This window comes from Anolis sagrei, chromosome 13, assembly GCF_037176765.1.
Source record: "Anolis sagrei isolate rAnoSag1 chromosome 13, rAnoSag1.mat, whole genome shotgun sequence".
NCBI classification, from domain to species: domain Eukaryota; kingdom Metazoa; phylum Chordata; class Lepidosauria; order Squamata; family Dactyloidae; genus Anolis; species Anolis sagrei.
Window position 1 is genome coordinate 9,549,607 of NC_090033.1, and position 18,567 is coordinate 9,568,173.

Genomic DNA, 18,567 nt, shown 5'->3' on the forward strand with positions numbered 1-18,567 from the left:
TACGTACTGAGCACCCAAACATTGCAATGTATTGAAACAACTGTGGATCTGAGCAGGAGGCAGACTGTGTTGGATAATAGAGAACGTCGGATGAGCAGAGGTTGGATAAGCAAGACTCTTCTGTACTATGTTTATGAATTGAGCACCAAAACATCGCAATGTATTGAAACGGTTGTGGATCCAGGTGGGGGGTGGACTGCGCTGGATAATAGAGAACGTCAGATGAGTGAAGGTTGGATCAGCGAGACTCTACTGTACTGTGTTTACGAACTGAGCACCAAAACATCGCAATGTATTGAAACGGCTGTGGATCCGGGCAGGAGGCAAACTATGTTGGGTCATATAGAACATCGGATGAGCGAAGGTTGGATCAGCGAGACTCTACTGTACTGTGTTTACGTACTGAGCACCCAAACATTGCAATGTATTGAAACGGCTGCGGATCCGGTTGGGAGGTGGACTGCGTTGGATAATACAGAACATCGGATGACCGAAGGTTGGATAAGCGAGGTTCTACGGTAATAGCAGCTGAAAGAGAGGTTTGATGGAGGGTTGGCCCTTGGACTGAGGAGGGTATGGAATTTATTCCCGTTGACGATGCCTCTTGAACTACAACCGCCATTGGCTTGGCCAACTGGATTCTGGGAATTCTAGTCCTCCCAAAGTAACTTTCCCCGGAATGTCACAATACGGCGGATGCGTTGCGAAACCGGCGAGGCTTAGCGGCATAAACCCAGCCTTGAGAAGAGATCTGGGAGGGTTTTGAAGCAAAACTCGGATAAACCCCTGTCACCTCCAGACGGTACGTCGATGACATGTCTCCCTTCCGTCAAGCCTTTGCCTGCTCCTCTGCTCTGTTTTGACACTCTGAGGAACTCCCCGACACATGTAATCCACTCCTTCGGGTTGCCCAGGTCTGCTATCTCCCCAAATAAGCCACCTTCAAATCCTCATTGATCTCCCATCAGACAGATTACGTTTTTTAACACCTTTTCAATTTTTTTGCAGAAAGAAATATTTTTATCTCTCTCCCTCTCTCTCTCTCTGCTAGTGTTAATTCCAAGATCGAGCAGCAGCGGTTCCGAGAGATAATCTTATCACACCTGCTTTTCGAGGAGAGATGACAGGGAAGAGGAGGGAATGGCTTCCATGTGTCGGAGGGGCTTAAAGCGCAGACAGATAAAGGAAAGTAACTGACAAAAAGTAACTGACGGAGAGAGGACAAGACTTAGACTTCATCCCACGGAACATGTCAAGTGTTTGGAAGAGTAGGTTCACCATACAACTCAAGCATACCATCATACACCAGAGCAGGAACACTTCTGATCTTAAACACCACACCAGTTTGGCAAAATCAACAAGCCGTCTATGTAGACAAAACAGTAAAAAGAATAGCTAAACAAGATCCAGTAGTATATAAAAATCCATAAAAATAGGCACTTGAATCCATAAAATTAGATAATCATAGACAAAACTGGAGCTTGGCAAAAACTTGGTACATGAAACTAAGAGCACTTGAAAGCAAGACCATGATGAAATTCCAACGTTGACCCAAATGAGGCAATTCCTTCCCATGCATCAATATAAGGCTTTTCCAGATTCCGAAACTGAAAGGAAAGCATTTCTCTTTGATTCCAGATAACGGTTTGTTATCTTTCTTTTGCTATAAGCGAAGGACTGTCAGAAACTTTGCTTTCTGTCTACGCTCTCATTATTTATTTACTTCATTTCTTGTGCGCCAGCTGCACCCGCACCTTGGGAAACCAGACTTGGCCATGGTAGTCCATGCTCTAGTTACATCCCATATAGACTACTACAATGCATTCTATGTGGATTGCCTTTGAAGACTGTTCGGAAGCTTCAAATCATCCAGCCAGGCTGCTCACTGGAGTGGCATTCAGAGAGCATACAGAGGAAAAGGATCCAGGATATACTTATGGTACTTACAGATGAGGACTCATTTGAGGGGTTCTCTGGGGATGAGGGGTCAATGAGTGAAGGAAAAGAGGGAGACGCAATGGATGGGAATAAAGGAAGAAAGAGGGTTACTCGGAAGCACGAACTGGATGAGGAGCGACAAAGGAAGAGGATCCAGGATATACTTACGGCACCTACAGATGAGGAATCATTTGAGGGTTTCTCTGGGGATGATGGGTCACAGAATGGGGAAAACGGGGATGACACTGTGGACTGGACTAAGGTAAAGGAAGTGCAAGCTATTTGTGCGGAGCCAACATCTAGTGATACATTTATGGTATTCTCTGGAAGTGAAGACTGGCAATCGGGGAATACAACTGAATCTTGGGGAAATCTAAGTCTTGGCAGGAGATAGAGAAGATGGAGGGATGAGCGTAGGACTTCACGTGAAGAGTTGGGAGCAGCTGCAAGGGATGATCATGAGGCGGTGGTCAGTTCATCTTCTGATGATGATGCTGTGTAATAAAAGTGGGTTCAGCAATGGGGGATCTTTGCAGAAGGCAAGGTGTTGGTATACGTTCGTGCATTGGGTACTATCTGGACTTGTCGCTGCCTGTTTCGTGTTCGGCATTGGGTTTGGGATCTGCAGGTTGCTGCTCCTGTTCATGTGTGCTTTCGACTCGGATTGGATTCTCGTGAGTATGGATTTCCCCCCTCCTTGATCTTGGACCGGCTTGACTATGACGCTACTTCTGTGGGCTTTGGAACTTTGCTGCTTTGGATTCTGCTTGCTATGACCCTGGACTTCGCTTGACTACGCTTTCCTCCCTGAGGCTTCTCTGTTTTGCTAACCATTTGCATGCTGTGCCTTCATTGTGTGACTTCGGAGTATTGTGTGATTTCGGAGTATCCGGTTCTTTTATCCGGATAATCCAGATTATACTTTGGTTTACCCTTTTGAACCAGGACTGGTTTTACCTTTGAGTTTTGACCAGAGGCATTGAGTTAAGTGTCTCTGAGTCTTTTCCTTTGCTTTAATAAACTCTGTTTTGGAACTAACTCTGAATCTGGCCCTTTAAGGCATTTGTGTTCCGACATGGACTATATAATTTTAATTGGTTTTATATAAATTTTTATTGTATGATAGTAAACATTTTTAACTCATACGTATGTATGATGTGGCATCTAAAATCCTCCAAATCTCCTGGGAGGACAAGCGGACAAACGTCAGTGTGCTGGAAGAAGCAAAGACCACCAGCATTGAAGCGATGGTCCTCCAACATCAACTCCGCTAGGCCGGCCACATTGTCCGGATGCCTGACCACCATCTCCCAAAGCAGTTGCTCTACTCTGAACTTAAGAATGGAAAACGGAACGTTGGTGGGAAGGAAAAGAGATTGAAAGATGGGCTCAAAGCCAACCTTAAAAACTCTGGCATAGACACTGAGAACTGGGAAGCCCTGGCCCTTGAGCACTCCAGCTGGAGGTCAGCTGTGACCAGCAGTGCTGCAGAATTTGAGGAGGCACGAGTGGAGGGTGAAAGAGAGAAACGTGCCAGGAGGAAGGCGCGTCAAGCCAACCCCAACCGGGACCGCCTTCCACCTGGAAACCAATGCCCTCACTGCGGAAGAAGATGCAGAGCAAGAATAGGGCTCCACAGCCACATACGGACCCACAGGGAAACCCATGATGGAAGACCATCTTACTCGTCCAACGAGGGATCGCCTAAGTAAGTAAGTAAGTAAGTAAGTGGCATCTAATTGTTGCCAGTCTGTACGCCACCTTCAGACTGAAAAGAGCAGGATAAAAATGCGGTAAATAAATAAATAAATAAATAAATACAATCCCAGCCAGGTTACCAGTTGTTAGTAACTGTGGGAGCTGAAGTTGAGAACCACTGGTTTAGGTCAAGGCGCTTGGAATTGCGGAGACAGGGCATGCAACAAAGACAGACTCACTTTTCCCAGAGGCTTACAGATAAGGAAAGGTGAAGCAGGTGTGTGCAAAATGATGTTATGGGAGAGAGTGACGCCTTTTAAAGTGGTTCCTCCTTTAAATTGGTACAACTCTTTGTGAGAGCAATGTTGTATTCAGGTGAACAGCTCTTGGTTTTTGGCCCTATGTTATTGGAATTCAGGCATTCAAGTTTCTAAGTTTGTTTTTGCTTCTAGTTCATATGTGGTCTGCCTTGGATTCATGCTTATGGAAATGTTTGTGGATCGACTCCAGAGACTGTGTTGGAAAACATTTTGGACTCTTGGCTATCTTGGAAATAACCTTTCGAACTGTGATTCTCTCTCTTTTTAATTTGCTTATTTTTGTACATACTCTTATTGGATTACCTGGACGGAGTGTGGTTTGAGGTGAAAAGGTGTTTCAGGGCTCTATTACATACGGTATATGTTTGTTTCTCGCATTCTTTGAAATTTTGGCTTTCTGTCTTAAACAAAGACAAGCTCTGAGACTCCGAAACACAAAGAAAACAACCAGAGCTTCAAGGTTGGAAGTTATTCTCTAACCAGGAGGTTAAGGTGACATAACAGACACACCACACAACAAGATAAACGAGCTGTCGGAACGGTTGCAAATAAGTGACCGATTCAAAAGTTATACTACCTCCAAAAACAAAACCCAGCAACACAACACATGACCCTAAAACTGCACACAATCACCCTGTTGTTCCCTTTCATCCCCTCCAAAGCAAGAAAGGGCTATTGTGTTGTCCAAAGGTGTACGTCGTGTGTGTGAAAATCCAATCAAACAAGCGTCACAACCTTGCAAACCAACAAAGACGTTTTTCACTTCCCTTGTGGAAGTTAAGGCCAAAACAAATATAATTCTATACAATATATTATATTATTACCATAGCACAATATTAGTATAGTATATTATTATATTGTACTATCCTACTACACTGTAATATCATATGTATATTCAATATATTATATTATTACCATAGCACAATATTAGTATTATATATTATTATACTGTACTATCCTAATATACTGTAATATTATATGTATATGCAATATATTATATTATTAACATAGCACAATATTAGTATTGTATATTACTTTTTTGCACTATCCTACTACACTGTAATATCATATGTGTATTCAATATATTATATTATTAGTATAGCACAATATTAGTATTATATATTATTATATCGTACTATCCTAATATATTGTAATATTATATGTATATACAATATATATTATTAGTATAGCAAAATATTACTATAGTATATTATTATATCGTACTATCCTACTATACTGCAATATCATATGTATATACAATATTAGTATTATATATTATTATATCGCACTATCCTACTATACTGTAATATTATATGTATATTCAATATATTATATTATTACCATAGTACAATATTAGTATTATATATTATTATATCGTACTATCCTACTAAACTGCAATATTATATGTATATACAATATATATTATTAGTATAGCACAATATTAGTATAGTATATTATTATATCGTACTATCCTAATATATTGTAATATTATATGAATATACAATATATTATAGTATTAAGATAGCATAATATAAGTATTATATATTATTATATCACACTATCCTACTACACTGTAATATTATATGTATATTCAATGTATTATATTATTAGTATAGCACAATATTAGTATTATATATTATTATATCGCACTATCCTACTATACTATAATATGTGTATATATACAATATATTATATTATTAGTATAGCACAATATTAGTATTATATATTATTATATATTATATTATTATATATTATATCGTACTATCCTACTATACTGTAATATTATATGTATACTCAATATATTATATTATTAGTATAGCACAATATCAGTATTATATATTATTATATCGTACTATCCTACTATACTATAATATGTGTATATACAATATATTATATTATTAGTACAGCACAATATTAGTATAGTATATTATTATATTGTACTATCCTACTATCCTGTAAAATTATATGTATATACAATATATTATATTGTTAATATAGCGTAATATTAGTATTATATATTATTATACTATTCTACTATACTGTAATATTATATGTATATACATTATGTCATTAGCATAGCATAATATTAGTATTATTGCACTATCTGACTGTCCTGTAATATTATAATATTTATATGGCGCCATAGTCATTAAAGTGGCGTCAAAGTGCATCAATTCAGCCGTGAAGATGCACCCTGTGTTACAGATTCAGACTTTCCTTTCATTCCAGATCCTACCTGATGCCACCTTCAGCTTCGGGAACTCTTCTATTTCCCTTCCTCGCCCTTCTTGATCCTGACTCGAAAGGTTCTCAGGAATGCCTCCGCCCTTTTTTGCAGGTGACTCAGCCCAAACACCTGAGGGTGCCGAGTGCGAGTGACGTCCTTGAGTCTCTGGGAAAGCCCTTCCTCCTCTGGCGCAGAGCTGATTGAAGAAGCGGAAAGCTCTGGTGCACAGGAGGGATACGTTTCCAAAATTATTCCAGCGTTATTGCCTTGGTTTCATCAGGATGTCAACAAGGACGGGACCATCCTGGTTTCTCTGGGGAGGGAGTTCTAGTTTCCAAGAGCAGCCACCAAAAAGAGCTTGTCATCCTGGTGATGGGACAATGAGATTGCCATCAAGACACTACGCTTTGAAGGCTATCCTACTCGGACACGAATGATCACCGATGGTGATGATGATGATTCATCCATCCACCCACCCATCTGTATCTAATCTATCTAATCTATCTATCTATCTATCTATCTATCTATCTATCCATCCATCCATCATCTCTCCCCCCCCCCTTTCTCTCCTACACATCCATTCATCCATCTATCAAGTATCCATCTATCTATCTATTTATCTATCTCTATCTATCTATCTATCTATCTATCTATCTATCTATCTATCTATCTCCTACATATCCATCCATCCATCTGTATCTATCCATCCATCCATCAAGTATCTCTAACCCCCCCTTCTCTCCTACATATCCATCAAGTATCTATTTATTTATCAATCTATCTCCTACATTTCCATCCATCCATCTGTATCTATCCATCCATCCATTCATCAAGTATCTATCTATCTATCTATCTATCTATCTATCTATCTCCTACATATCCATCCACCCATCTGTGTCTATCTATCCATCCATCAATCCATCAAGTATCTCTTACCCCCCTTCTCTCCTACATATCCATCCACCCATCTGTGTCTATCCATCCATCCATCCATCCATCCATCCAAGTATCTATCTATCTATCTATCTATCTATCTATCTATCTTCTACATTTCCATCCATCCATCTGTATCTATCCATCCATCTATCAAGTATCTATTTATTTATCTATCTATCTACTACATATCCATCTATCCATCCATCTGTGACTATCCATCCATCCAGTATCTATCTATCTATCTATCTATCTATCTATCTATCTATCTATCTCCTACATATCCATCTATCCATCCATCTGTGGCTATCCATCCATCCAGTATCTATCTATCTATCTATCTATCTATCTATCTATCTATCATCTCCTACATATCCATCTATCCATCCATCTGTGGCTATCCATCCATCCACTATCTATCTATCTATCTATCTATCTATCTATCTATCTCCTACATATCCATCCACCTGTCTGTGTCTATCCATCCTTCAACTATCTATCTATCTATCTATCTATCTATCTATCTATCATCTCCTATATATCCATCCATCCATCTGTGTCTATCCATCCATCATCTATCAATCTATCATCTATCTATCTATCTATCTATCTATCTATCTATCTATCTATCTCCTACATATCCATCCATCTGTGTCTATCCATCAATCCATCAAGTATATAACAATCTATCATCTATCTATCTCCTACAGATCCATCCATTAATCCATCCATCTGTGTCTATCCATCCATCCGTCCATCATCTATCAATCTATCATCTATCTATCTATCTCCTACATATCCATCTATCCATCTGTGTCCATCCATCCATCCATCTATCTATCTATCTATCTATCTATCTATCTATCATCTATCTATCCATCCAACCATCCATCTGTTTCTATCCATCCATCCATCCATCCATCCAGTATATATCAATCTATCATCTATCTGTCTCCTACATATCCATCCATTCATGTCTATCCGTCTATCCATCTATCTATCTACCTACTTATCTCCTACATATCCCTCCATCCATCTGCGTCTGTCTATCCATCCTCATGCGACTGGGAGATGCTGAAGAATGGTAGTTTCTGGTGGTCTGAGAGTCATAGTCCAATAATCAAACCATTGATCATAGAGATGAAGATAGATAGATAGATAGATAGTTAGAGAAATAGGAGACATAGATGAATGAATAAATGCATGGGTGGGTGGACAGATAGACACAGATGGATGGATATGCAGAACTTCAATTCCAAAGGTCTCTGATTTGGATGAGAAAGAAAGTCTTCCTTGTGCAGCTGGAGAATCCTGGACACCGTCCTTCACAAAAGGGAAGGCTTCCAAGCTCCGTTGGTCAGCAAAGTCATCAAGGGAAGGAGAAGGACTCATTCGGGGTCGAATTGCCTTTGTTTGGGTTGAAGTGCATCCTCCAGACTTCCTCAACGGGAAGCAATCGGAGGCACCAACCCTCCCGAGACTTTAAACAAAATAGGTTATTGCTTTGGCGGCTGTTCCATCCTTCAACCCAACTCTGAGCAAAGCGACCTTCCTTGTAAAGAAACCTTTTTCCCACCATCCAAACTTGCCAGGCTATGAATAGCCTTCAAAAAGAGAGAAGTATCAAGAGCTCTGGTTCCTCTGATGGGAAAAGTAATGGTTTGGGCACCCTCTGCTGGGCTTTCTCTCCTCAACATCTACACGCATTCCACTCCATCCCACGCATTCAATACTACTGAGCCACCGACTTACTACAACCTACTGTGTACACAACCTACTGTGTTCATCTCATGATGTAGGCTTCAAGTGTAGAGTAGAGATAAGAGGGGCGTTCATTAAAGATTTCCCTTGACCCACTTCTATTTATCACAGGACTCTGAAACTGCACATATGTAATGATATTAGGCCACTGTATGAGAAGGCCTCAGGTTTAGTTTGCCTCAGGGTTAGTTCGCCTCAGCATATGAGAGACGTCAGTCTAAGAAAACCCTCAGTGTAAGGCCTCAGTGGGAGAAAGTCCGCAGTATGAGGTAGGCCTCAGTATGAGAAGGCCTCAGTTAGTTTGCCTCAGTTTATGAGAGTGTCAGTCTGAGAGAGCCCTCGGTGTGAGAGGGCCTCAGTGGGAGAAAGGCATCAGTGTGAAGTAGGTCTCAGGATAAGAAGACCTCAGTGTATGAGAGGCGTCAGTCTGAGAGCTCACTCTGGGAGAGGGCCTCAGTGGGAGAACGTCTGCAGTGTGAGGTAGGCCTCAGTATGAGAAGGCCTCAGTGTTTGCCTCAGTTTATGAGAGTGTTAGTCTGAGAGAGCCCTCAGTGTGAGAGGGCCTCAGTGGGAGAAAGGCATCAGTGTGAAGTAGGTCTCAGTATGAGAAGGCCTCAGTGTATGAGAGGCGTCAGTCTGAGAGATCCCTCGGTGGGAGAGGACCTCAGTGAGAGTAAGGCATCAGTGTGAGGCAGGCCTCAGTATGAGAAGGCCTCAGTGTTAGTTTGCCTCAGTTTATGAGAGTGTTAGTCTGAGAGAGCCCTCAGTGTGAGAGGGCCTCAGTGGGAGAAAGGCATCAGTGTGAAGTAGGTCTCAGTATGAGAAGGCCTCAGTGTATGAGAGGCGTCAGTCTGAGAGATCCCTCGGTGGGAGAGGGCCTCAGTGAGAGTAAGGCATCAGTGTGAGGCAGGCCTCAGTATGAGAAGGCCTCAGTGTTAGTTTGCCTCAGTTTATGAGAGCGTCAGTCTGAGAGAGCCTCTCTCCCACTTCTCATACTGAGGCTTACCTCATACTGTGGACTTTCTCCCACTGAAGGATCTCTCCCACTGAGGGATCTCTCAGACTGACGCCTCTCATACACTGTTTATGAGAGTGCCAGTCTGAGAGAGCCTCTCTCCCACTTCTCATACTGAAGTCAATGGGAGAAAGGCATCAGTGTGAGGTAGGTCTCAGGATGAGAAGGCCTCAGTGTATGAGTGGCATTAGTCTGAGAGAGCCCTCAGTGTAAGAAGGCCTCAATGGGAGAAAGTCCGCAGTGTGAGGTAGGTCTCAGTATGAGAAGGCCTCAGTGTATGAGAGGTGTCAGTCTGAGAAAGCCCTCAGTGTGAGAGGGCCTCAGTGGGAGAAAGGCATCAGTGTGAGGTAGGTCTCAGGATGAGAAGGCCTCACTGTTAGTTTGCCTCAGTTTATGAGAGCGTCAGTCTGAGAGAGCCCTCGGTGTGAGAGGGCCTCAGTGGGAGAAAGGCATCAGTGTGAGGTAGGCCTCAGTATGAGAAGGCCTCAGTGTTAGTTTGCCTCAATTTATGAGAGTGTCAGTCTGAGAGAGCCCTCAGTGGGAGAGGGCCTCAGTGGGAGAAAGGCATCAGTGTGAGGTAGGTCTCAGTATGAGAAGGCCTCAGTGTATGAGAGGCATCCGTCTGGGAGATCCCTCAGTGTGAGAGGGCGTCAGTGGGAGAAAGGCATCAGTATGTGGTAGGGCTCAGTATGAGAAGGCCTCAGTGTATGAGAAGCGTCAGTCTGAGAGAGCCCTCAGTGTGAGAGGGCGTCAGTGGGAGAAAGGCATCAGTATGAGGTAGGTCTCAGGATGAGAAGGCCTCAGTGTATGAGTGGCATCAGTGTGAGAGATCCCTCAGTGGGAGAGGGCCTCAATGGGAGAAAGGCATCAGTGTGAGGCAGGTCTCAGTATGAGAAGGCCTCAGTGTTAGTTTGCCTCAGTTTATGAGAGCGTCAGTCTGAGAGAGCCCTCAGTGTGAGAGGGCCTCAGTGAGAGAAAGACATCGTGTGAGGTAGGTCTCAGTATGAGAAGGCCTGGGGTGAGAAACTTCGGTGAGAGGAAGTCCCAGGTTGAATGCCATTGTGTGTGAATTACTGCTGTGAGTAAAAAGCTACTGTGTGAAGCTCCTGTGTAACTTTGGTGTAAGAGGAGGTTCTGTGAGAGCGAAGCTGTTTATCTGCATGAGAAAGAAGCCCAGCGTGGAAGCAAGGAAGGCCGCACACCAAAGGAGACATTCGAGGAGATGAAAGAGGTAGATGCTGAGGATTCCCCATCATATGATGGAGTCAAGAACTGGCACCGTCCAATCAAATGTGGTCAGACTTCGGTGCAAAAGGCTCCAATTCCAGGGCGACCCCACTATGCTCCTGCATGGCAGCAGGTTGGACTAGATTGCCCATGAGGTCTCTTCCAACTCTATGATTCTACAAAATGCAACTCTATGATATCCTGGAATGGGAAACAAGCAGTTTCATGCAACTGCAAAAAAGTTGGGTGGGAAAATCAGACGGCACCGCCCTAATCAAGACCGAGATGTGTCTCACTCGTAAATCCCTCTGATTTGACAGCCATGTTTCAAATAATTACTAAGCTTGTCCATATTACTCTCGGAAGTTGTCCAGACTTGTTGAATCGCTGAAAACATTTCTGTAGACGCAACATTGGAGGTTTCGTGTTCGTTTAGCAGCCCGAGGCTGGATTTGGGTCCGTAGAGTAAACCCATCCCCTCCAAGGAAGAAAACCAGGCCAAGGTGGGGAAAGTTATTAATGAGGAAAGACACAAATTCAGGAGAAGCCGCAGCAGTTTGGTTTTGCCTGAACCAACTGGGAAGCGCAGTCTTAAATTACAAACCCTGTCACTGCCTCGACGTTCCCTCTCTCTATTTGCCAGGTCTTAATCAGTCTGGTTTCCGCCATCTGCTTCTCTGGCCCTGGAACTCAACAAAGAAGCTCCTGTTTTGTAGCAGGTTTCCTATGAGGCGGGTGAGGTGGTCGTCCTTTGTGATATTATACATTTTTCTCAGGAGGAGGCAGTGGTTGACAGTATCATAAGCCGCTGACAGGTCTATGAAGGACAGCGCCTGTGATCTGCTTGACTGTCAAGCAAAAGGTTGGTGCTAGAAATAATATCATACAAAAGCTGACTGGCACAACCTGGGGATCACAACCAGACACAGTGAAGACATCAGAGAAGCAGATGAAGAAAACAGAAGAATGGCCTGCCTCAGGGGAGCGTGCTTGCTCCATCCATGTTCAACATTTACACAAATGACCAGCCACTGCCAGAAGCGACAGTTTCATCTATGCTGATGATCGTGCCATCACCGCTCAAACAGGGAGCTTTGAGATGGTTGAACAGAAGCTCTCTGAAGCTCTAGGTGCTCTTACTGCCTATTACAGGGAAAAACAGCTGATCCCTAATCCATCTAAAACACAGACATGTGCCTTTCATCTCAAGAACAGAGAAGCATCCCGAGGTCTGAAGATCACCTGGGAAGGAATCCCACTGGAGCATTGCAGCGTACCTAAATACCTGGGAGTCACTCTGGACAACTGCACTGCATCCTGTCAGATCCCCAAAATCTGGAGGAAAGCAAGAGTCATCGCCATCTTGAAGCCAGGCAAAGACCGTAATGATCTGTTGTGCCACCTCTTCAAAGTTCTGGAGAGACTTATTTTGCAAAGAATTACGGAAAAAATAGACCCCTGTCTGATTCCACAGGAAAGGCAAAAGCTGCACATGGCAAGTGCTGAACCTGACTCAGCACATAGAAGATGGCTTTGAAAGGCAGCAGATCACCGGAGCTGTCTTCATAGACCGGTCAGCAGCCTATGATACTGTGAACCACCACCTCCTCCTGAGAAAAATGTATAATATCACAAAGGACGACCACCTCACCCGCCTCATAGGAAACAGGAGCTTTTTTGTTGAGTGCCAGGGCCAGAGACGCAGATGGCGGAAACAGAAGAACGGCCTGCCTCAGGGGAGCGTGCTTGCTCCATTCATGTTCAACATCTACACAAATGACCAGCCACTGCCAGAAGGGACGGAAAGTTTCATCTATGCTGATGATCGTGCCATTACCACTCAAGCAGGGAGCTTTGAGATGGTTGAACAGAAGCTTTCCAAAGCTCTAGGTGCTCTTACTGCCTATTACAGGGAAAACCAACTGATCTCTAATCCATCTAAAACACAGACATGTGCCTTTCATCTCAAGAACAGACAAGCATCCCGAGCTCTGAAGATCACCTGGGAAGGAATCCCACTGGAGCATTGCAGCGCACCCAAATCCCTGGGAGTCACTCTGGACCGTGCTCTGACCTACAAGAAGCACTGCCTGAACATCAAACAAAAGGTGGGCACTAGAAAATATATCATACGAAAGCTGACTGGCACAGCCTGGGGATCACAACCAGACACAGTGAAGACATCTGCCCTTGCGCTGTGCTACTCTGCTGCTGAGTATGCATGCCCAGTGTGGAACACATCTCACCACACTAAAACAGTGGATGTGGCTCTTAATGAGACATGCCGCATTATCACGGGGTGTCTGCGCCCTACACCACTGGAGAAATTACACTGCTTAGCCGGTATCGCACCACCTGACATCCGCCGGGAAGTAGCAGCCAATAGTGAAAGGACCAAGGCAGAGACATCTCCAGCTCATCCCCTGTTTGGGTATCAGCCAGCACATCAATGACTTAAATCAAGAAATAGTTTTCTAAGATCTACAGAGACTCTTGTTGGAACACCCCATCAAGCGAGAGTCCAAAAGTGGCAGGCTCAAACCCAGAGCCTCAACCAATGGCTGATACCAAATGAGAGACTCCCCCCTGGGCACACAGAGGACTGAGCGACTGGACTAGATTTAACTACAACTCCAAAACCCAAGGTCAATGCCCACTAAACCCAGTATTTTCTGTTGTTCATGTGAATTCTGTGTACCAAGACTGGTTCAATTCCATCATTGGTGGAGTTCAGAATGCTCTTTGATTGAACTATAAATCCCAGCAAATACAACCCCCAAACGCCACCAGTGTTCACATTTGGACGTATTGAGTATCAGTGCCAAGTTCGGTCCAGATCTATCATTGAGTCCACAGTGATTTATGGAGGCAGGTGAACTACAACTCCAAAACCAAAGGACACTGCCCACCAAACCCTTCCAGTATTTTCTGTTGGTCATGGGAGAACTGTGTGCCAAGTTTAGTTCAATTCCATCGTTGGTGGAGTTCAGAATGCTCTTTGGTTGTAGGTGAACTATAAATCCCAGCGACTACAACTCCCAAATGGCAAGGTCTATTTTCCCCAAACTCCATCTGTGTTCATATTTGGGCATATGGAATATTCGTGCCAAGTTTGGTCCAGATCCATCATTGTTTGAGTCCAGAGTTCTCTCTAGATGGAGGTGAACTACAATTCCCAAACTCAAGGTCCATGCCCACCAAACCCTTCCAATATTTTATGTTGGTCACGGGAGTTATGTGTGCCAAGTTTGGTTCAATGGCAAGGTCTATTTTCCCCAAACTCCGTGTTCGTATTTGGACATATGGAATATTCGGTCCAAGTTTAGTCTAGATCTTCCATTGTTTGAGTCCACAGTGATCTCTGGATGGAGGTGAACTTCAACTCCAAAACTGAAGGTCAATGCCCACCAAACCCTTCTAGTGTTTTCTGTTGGTCATGGGCGTTCTGTGTGCCACATTTGGTTCAATTCCATTGTTGGTGGAGTTCAGAATGCTCTTTATTTATTTATCGTGTCATCAGCAACCATACCATTGTGTTACAATTCTAACAGAACAAAACAAACACACAGATTAAAAAGAAAAAGGAAAAAAAACACACAGATTTTGCAAACTTGGTAGTTGATTAAATGTCCTTTGACCAGTATCTGGCCACTTGGAGTGCCTCTGGGGTTGCCGCAAGAAGGTCCTCCATTGTGCATGTGGCAGGGCTCAGGTTGCATTGCAGCAGGTGGTCAGTGGTTTGCTCTTCTCCGCACTCGCATGCCGAGGATTCCACTTTGTGGCCCCATTTCTGAAGGTTGGCTCTGCATCTCGTGGTGCCAGAGCGCAGTCTGTTCAGCGCCTTCCAAGTCGCCCAGTCCTCTGTGTGCCCAGGGGGGAGTCTCTCATTGGGTATCAGCCATGGGTTTGGGCCTGCCACTTTTGGACTCTTGCTTGCTGAGGTGTTCCAGCAAGTGTCTCTGTAGATCTAAGAAAACTATGTTTTGATTTAAGTCGTTGACGTGCTGGCTGATACCCAAACAGGGGATGAGCTGGAGATGTCTCTGCCTTGGTCCTTTCACTATTGGCTGCTACTTCCTGGCAGATGTCAGGTGGTGCAATACCGGCTAAGCCAGTGTTTCTCAACCTGGGGGTCGGGACCCCTGGAGGGGTCGCGAGGGGGTGTCGGAGGGGTCACCAAAGACCATAAGAAAACATAGTATTTTCTGTTGATCATGGAGGTTCTGTGTGGGATGTTTGTCCCAATTTAGTCGTTGGCAGGGTTCAAAATGCTCTTTGATTGTAGGCAAACAATAAATCCCAGCAACTACAACTCCCAAATGTCAATGTCTATTTCCCCCAAACTCCACCAGTGTTCACATTTGGGCATATTGAGTATTTGTGTCAAGTTTGGTCCAGATCCATCATTGTTTGAGTCCACAGTGCTCTCTGGATATAGGTGAACTACAACTCCAAAACTTAAGGTCAATGCCCACCAAACCCTTCCAATCTGTCTGTCAAGTTTAGTTGAACTACAATTCCCAAACTCAAGGTCAATGTCCACCAAACCTTTCCAGTTTTTTCTGTTGGTCATGGGAGCCCTGTGTGCTAAGTTTGGCCCGATTCCATCATTGGTAGAGTTCAGAATGCTCTTTGATTGTTGGTGAACTATAAATCCCAGTATCTACAACTCCCAAATGTCAAAGTCTATTTTCCCCAAACCCCATCAGTGTTCACATTTGGGCATATTGAGTATCCGTGCCAAGTTTGGTCCAGATCCATCATTGTTTAAGCCCACAGTGCTCTCTGGATGTAGGCGAACTACAACTCTCAAGGTCAATGCCCACTAAACCCTTCCAGTATTTTCTGTTGATCATGGAAGTTCTCTGTGCCAACTTTGGTTCAATTCCACTGTTGGTGGGGTTAAGAATGCTCTTTGTTTACAGGTTAACTATAAATCCCAGCAACTACAACTCCCAAATGGCAAAATCCATCCCCCCGCCAACCCCACCAGTATTCAAATTTGGGCATACTGGGTATTTGTGCCAAATTTGCTCCAGTGACTGAAAATACATCCTGCAGATCATTATTTACATGGCGATTCAGAATATTAGGGTTCTGGTTGGGGGTCACCACAACATGAGGAACTGTATTAAGGGGTCGCGGCATTAGGAAGGTTGAGAACCACTGGGCTAAGCAGTGTAATTTCTCCAGCGGTGTGGGGCGCAGACACCCCGTGATAATGCGGCATGTCTCATTAAGAGCCACATCCACTGTTTTAGTGTGGTGAGATGTGTTCCACACTGGGCATGCATACTCAGCAGCAGAGTAGCACAGCGCAAGGGCAGATGTCTTCACTGTGTCTGGTTGTGGTCCCCAGGTTGTGCCAGTCAGCTTTCGTATCATATTGTTTCTAGCACCCACTTTTTGCTTGATGTTCAGGCAGTGCTTAAGTAACTAAAGATGCAATAACTGGGACATGGTACCGAGACAGCCTTGGTCGCCTTAGTGGATGACCTGCGCCGGGAGCTCGACAGGGGGAGTGTGTCCCTGTTGGTGCTGCTTGACCTCTCAGCGGCCTTCGATACCGTCGACCACGGTATTCTTCTGGGATGCCTCGCGGGGATGGGTCTTGGAGGTACTGTTCTGCAGTGGCTTCGCTCATTCCTCGAGGGTCGGTCTCAGAAGGTGTTACTGGGAGACTCCTGTTCAACCCCACAACCATTGTCTTGTGGGGTTCCTCAGGGCTCAATATTGTCTCCCATGTTGTTTAACATCTACATGAAGCCGCTGGGGGAGATCATCCGGAGTTTCGGGGTACGGTGTCATCTGTACGCGGATGATGTCCAACTCTGTCACTCCTTTCCACCTGTCACTAAGGAGGCTGTCGAGGTCCTGAACCGGTGCTTGGCCGCTGTGACGGTCTGGATGAGGGCGAACAAATTGAAATTGAATCCAGACAAGACAGAGGTACTCCTGGTCAGTCGCAAGGCCGAACAGGGTATAGGGTTACAGCCTGTGTTGGATGGGGCCACACTCCCCCTGAAGACGCAGGTTCGCAGCTTGGGTGTGACCCTGGACTCATCGCTGAGCCTGGAACCCCAGGTTTCGGCGGTGACCAGGGGAGCATTTGCACAATTAAAACTTGTGCGCCAGCTGTGCCCGTACCTTGGGAAGTCTGACTTGGCCACGGTAGTCCACGCTCTGGTTACATCCCGTTTAGACCACTGCAACGCTCTCTACGTGGGGTTGCCTTTGAAGACAGCTCGGAAGCTCCAACTAGTCCAACGCTCGGCAGCCATGATTTTAACAGGGAGCATACAACCCCCCTGTTGAGCCAACTCCACTGGCTACCGATCTGCTACCGGGCTGAATTCAAAGTGCTGGCGTTGGCCTTTAAAGCCCTAAACGGTTCCGGCCCAAGCTACCTATCCGACCGCATCTCTGCCTATGAACCCACCAGGACTTTGAGATCTTCCGGGGAGACCCTGCTCTCGATCCCGCCTGCTTCTCAAGCTCGGCTGGCGGGGACGAGAGATAGGGCCTTCTCGGTGGTGGCTCCTCGGCTGTGGAACGCTCTTCCTACGGACATTAGACTAGCACCATCTCTAATGGTATTCCGCAAAAAGGTGAAGACCTGGATGTTTGTGCAGGCGTTTGAGTAATTTAGTGCAATCTGGTAATGGAAGATAGGAATGGAACAATGGACGACGAACCTGGACTACGCTTGGATGATGAGAAGATTGGGTACGGTTGTTTTTTGTAATAATTGTGCATTGTAATTGCTATTTTATTTATCGTGTCATCAGCAACCATTGTATTACAATTCTAACAGAGCAAAACAAACACAGAGATTAAAAAGAAAAAGAAAAAAAAAGAAAGAGAAAAAAAAACCACACAGATTTTGTAAATTTGGTATTTGGTTAAATGTCCTTTGACCAGTATCTGGCCACTTGGAGTGCCTCTGGGGTTGCCGCAAGAAGGTCCTCCATCGTGCATGTGGCAGGGCTCAGGGTGCATTGCAGCAGGTGGTCAGTGGTTTGCTCTTCTCCGCACTCGCATGCTGAGGATTCCACCCTGTAGCCCCATTTCTTAAGATTGGCTCTGCATCTTGTGGTGCCAGAGCGCAATCTGTTCAGCTCCTTCCAAGTTGCCCAGTCTTCTGAGTGCCCAGGGGGGAGTCTCTCATCTGGTATCACCCATGAATTGAGGTGCTGGGTTTGGGCCTGCCACTTTTGGACTCTCGCTTGCTGGGGTGTTCCAGCGAGTGTCTCTGTAGATCTAAGAAAACTATGTCTTGATTTAAGTCGTTGACGTGCTGGCTGATACCCAAACAGGGGATGAGCTGGAGATGTCTCTGCCTTGGTCCTTTCACTATTGGCTGCTACTTCCCGGCGGATGTCAGGTGGTGCAATACCGGCTAAGCAGTGTAATTTCTCCAGTGGTGTGGGGCGCAGACACCCTGTGAT